Source organism: Chiloscyllium plagiosum, chromosome 2 (assembly GCF_004010195.1).
Source record: "Chiloscyllium plagiosum isolate BGI_BamShark_2017 chromosome 2, ASM401019v2, whole genome shotgun sequence".
NCBI lineage: Eukaryota > Metazoa > Chordata > Chondrichthyes > Orectolobiformes > Hemiscylliidae > Chiloscyllium > Chiloscyllium plagiosum.
The window spans coordinates 55562340-55567326 of NC_057711.1; positions in this window are offsets into that span (position 1 = coordinate 55562340).

Sequence of the window (4987 nt, forward strand, 5' to 3'; positions counted from 1 at the left end):
CCCATGGCTACTCCTTTGGTTTGGAGGAAGTAGGAGGATTGGAAAGAGAAGTTGTTCAGAGTGAGGACCAGTTCAGTCAGTCGAAGGAGGGTGTCAGTGGAAGAGTACTGGTTGGTTCGGCGGGAAAGGAAGAAGCGGAGGGCTTTGAGGCCTTCGTGATGGGGGATGGAGGTGTATAGGGACTGGATGTCCATGGTGAAGATAAGGCGTTGGGGGGGGTGGGGAAGCGAAAATCATGGAGGACGTGGAGGGCGTGGGTGGTGTCCCAAACGTAGGTGTGGAGTTCTTGGACTAAGGGGGACAGGACCGTGTCAAGGTATGCAGAGATGTTGGACTAAGGGGGACAGGACCGTGTCAAGGTATGCATTGGACTAAGGGGGAACAAGTTTGTGAAGGAAGAACAAAACAAAATGGATTAAATTAGTCTGCTATCTTCTTCTTTTCCCCATTATAAGCTCTTCAGTTTATGACTGTAAGGGACCTACATTTGTCTCAGTTAATCTTTTTTCTCTTCACATCTCGCTGGTTCCATCTGCTTTCTGGCTGTTACCTGCATAGCAATGCTTGAGGCTGTGGATTTGATAAAGGTTTAATAGGCAGCCTGTCTTGCTGTGTTCTTCCAGCTTCCTGCCTGTCTAATGTGGCTGGACAGTCCCTCAACACACTGACTTGTCTGACAGTAGAAGGTTTAGCAGTTATAAGATCAGTAGGTGACTTGCTCAAAGTTGTCTGCACATAACCTTCTAATGTTTTGGAACAAATTGACAAATCATTTTTAAAATTTGACTATAAGCCTGTGTAAGATCCTATGTTCAAGACCTGTGCCACTATGGGCTCCACACAGAAATTGACATTGCTCTCAGCAGACGGGGATCAGACAAATGTTCAGTAAAAAGTGCAAATTTGATCCTCCAATTCTTCCACTGATTTGGTGTAGATAGAAATAGCAATCCTTTCAGTCAGCCATTTACAATTAGTAAGGAGACTTGTCTGGATGTCTGGCTATTGAGCAGAAGCAAGTGTCGAGCCACCTCTGCCTTACCTCCACACTGTATCTCCATCTCTTCCCCAACTTTGATATCTACATCTGACAGGGAGTGTCACTGCACTGGTGGCTGGCAAAAGTTGGGAAAGTAGGTTAAATTGTTCTTCAACAGTTAAATTGGACTTCAACAGTTTCCTAATTTCCCCTTCCCCCACCTCACCCCAGTTCCAAACTTCCAGCTCAGCACTGTCCCAATGACTTGTCCTACCTGCCTATCTTCTTTTCCACCTATCCACTCCACCCTCCTCCCTGACCTATCACCTTCATCCCCTCCCCACTCACCTATTGTACTCTATGCTACTTTCTCCCCACCTCCACCCTCCTCTCACTTATCTCTCCACCCTTCAGACACTCTGCCTGTATTCCTGATGAAGGGCTTTTGCCCGAAACGTCGATTTTACTGCTCCTTGGATGCTGCCTGAACTGCTGTGCTTTTCCAGCACCACTAATCCAGACTCTGGTTTCCAGCATCTGCAGTCATTGTTTTTACCTAAATTGTTTTAAGACTTTGTTCAGAGATATAAGTCCAAACCCTCTCATGACCAAAGATGCAAAATTGGAATTTAAGATTATGTCATGAGTTGGAGTTGTGCGGAGGTTCTATTATGCAGAAATTGCCCAAAAAGTTAATACTTTTGATGGGTTGATTCCACTTGATTGGGATCCTCCATGAATGTTTCTTTCCCTAAACTCAGTGCTACCTACAATGTACCCCATACTTACTTTGGAAATGTTACACTGATTACTACCTGACCAAGCTCAAAGTCAAGCTCAGGAATTAGCTAGTGTAACTGAACAAAACACCAGAGATCACCTCCTCCCTTCAACTGCCCCACCACTGCCCCAGATTAGATCAGGCCACTTGACCCAAATGACCTCACTCTCCCAACTATGACACCCTTGAATTGACATGACCTCACCACCACGCTGACTGGCTTGACTTTCTCCCATTATGAATTCTTGACTTGATTCGAAAATCCTCCTGGCCCAACCCAATATAACTCTCACATCACTACCATTCAACCCCTGGCCCAACCTCCTTTCACACTGCTATCCCTCTCTAACCCTAGTCTACTGCCCACACAACCTGACTCTTGGCCATCATCACTACAACTTCAAACCTACTTTACTCTCCCTCTCCACTTCAGCCAACATTTTGTCCCAGCTCCAATTATGCACTAATTCACACATACAATCACAAATTCACTCATTAAAAGCTTTATAAGCTCACCTGACTATGTAAAATAGGGGAGAATGTCCTGAACTTCCTTTTACTCTCATACACTTGTTGAATTTACCCTGGAGAGATTACACGGGCTTATTTCTGCTTCAGTCAGGGTCCAACATACCGTATGAAAACAGACAGTTCTCTCACCATGCAGGAAACTTGGTGGAGGAGAAAGTGAGGACTGCAGATGCTGGAGAGCAGGGTCAAAAAGCATGGTGTTGGAAAATGTTTCAGGCATAACATCGAATCTCTATCTCCTCGGATGCTGCCTAACCTGCAGCAAAATTAGTGGACCAGGCAATGAGCCCAGCATTGCTGCTGAATGGCAAGTCCGGGCCAGAGGCTGTGATTATCAATCTGTCCTTTTTTTTAAGGAAAAAATGCAAGTACCAAGACTTTGTTTTATTAATTCATGGGATGTAGGCATTGCTGGTTGGACCAGCGAGTATTGCCCATCTCTAATTGCACAGAGGCCAGTTAAGAGTCAACCACAATGCTATGGGTCTAGAGCCACATGTAGGCCAGATCAGGTAAGGACAGCAACTTCCATCCCTGGAGTAAATATACAACTTTCTGTAATGAGACTTAAGAAAAGCTTTGGTTGTATATACTTTTGCTGCACATGCAACCATTTTTTAGGATTATACTGAACTTAGAACACAGGAGAAGTTCATTCAACCCATCTACGGGAGGAAGCACTGTCGCTCAGAGGGCGGCACAGTGGCTCAGGGTGTAGCTCTGTGGCTAGCACTGCTGACTCACAGCACCGGGACCCGGGTTCAATTCAACCCTCAGGTGACTGCCAGTGTGCAGTTTGCATATTCTCCCTGTGTCTGCGTGGATTTCCTTCAGATGCTCTGATGTCCTCCCATAGCCCGAAGATGTGCAGGTTAGGTGGATTGGCATGCTAAAAAAAAAATTCCCACAGAGTCCTGGATGTGCAGGCTAGGTGGGTTAGCCAGGGGAAATGCAGGGTTACAGGGGTGGGTAGCTTGGTCTTGGTGAGATGCTCTTTGGAGGGTCGGTGTGGACATGATGGGCTGAATGACCTGCTTCCACACTGCGGGGATTCTATAATTTACTTATAAAATCAAGAAATTAGGATATAAAGGCTACAGTAGATCATCTATTCCTTTCTATTTCAATTTCAACTCCATCATCACATATTTATAGTCACAGGGAAAGTTTGTTATTGAGGCAAAGTTCCTAACCATGAACTGGAAAGCCGGGACATTCCTGACTCAACTATTTTCTGGACATCCAGCTTCATCACACCCCTTGTCAGGCAACAAATTAGTTATTACCAGATGACCATCCATATCCAACTGCTGTTGGCCAGTCAGGGAAACTCAACAGTTTCAACAGCACTACATGGAGCAGTGGCCGCTGCTGAAATTCCATCTGGAAGAGCAGAGTGTCTGGAAGACTGTCAATTATATCCCCCACCTGTAATTAGTCACGTGGGGCCATTCTAGCAGCCTGGAAAATAGTGTAAGATGGAATTGGAGATGAAAGGGGCACTAATTGTCACTAGAGGATCTCCTTCATAGGCCACAGAATCCTTGAATAGGATTCCATCTCCAACTTGAGTGTACAGGTTTCATCAGGGAGTCTCCTCAAACACGCAGAGTCCTCCTGCCACTTCTAAAATGTTAATATCAATGTGGGGAAGCCTCTAATTGCCAACTAATGGTTCAACTGGCCTTTGGGTGAGAGGGCCATCACAAACCTTCCATCTCACTGAGAGTGTAGCATAGTGACAGGAAGATGATGGACATTCCACCTTTCATTTTTCTTTGCCATATTATCCACTCCTAGAGGGCTAGTAAAATCTATTGAGCAATTATAGTACAGGAGGAGGCCATTCAGCCCACTGAATTCATGCTAGCTCTCCATAGAGGAATGGAATCAGTCTCATTCTTTATTCACAGCCCTGTAAATTTAATTTCTTTAAAAGAGTCTATCAAATTTCCTTTTTAACTCATTCTGCATCTCCACTTTTACCACTACATAAGCAGCAAATTCCAGGCTACTACCTCTTGCTGCATAAAAAGCATTCTTGCTTACATGTCTCATGATCTTTTTTGCCAAAGCCTTAAATCTGTACCTCTTAGTCCTTGTACCATAATGGGAACAACTATTCTCCACCTTAGCTAACCTTGTTATGATCCTGTATACCTCCAAGAAATCTCTCTTTAGTCTCCTTTACTCCTAGGAGAAAATACCCTATTTATTATTCCAAATCTCACAGCTATATTTCTACCATTCTGATAAATCTGTTTTGTATTTTCCTGCAATCCTCCTAAACTTTGACGACCAAGGAATTGGCAAGGTAAACCAATGTGGCCTAAACAGTGTTTTATAAAGGTTCTGTATATAATTTCCCTGCATTATTAAGCAGTAAAGCTTGGAACCCATTTGCTGACTACTCTCTCAATATATCCTGTCACATTCAAAACTTTACACTTAATATTAATCACTTATCTCTTTCCCATCCTCCCACTTCATCCAAACCAAAGGAGTAGCCATTGGCACCCGCATGGGCCCCAGCTATGCCTGCGTCTTCGTAGGATATGTGGAACAGTCCATCTTCAGCAGCTACACTGGCACTACCCCCCACCTTTTCCTCCGCTACATCAATGATTGTATCGGCGCTGCCTCGTGCTCCCACGAGGAAGTTGAACAGTTCATCCACTTTACCAACACCTTCCACC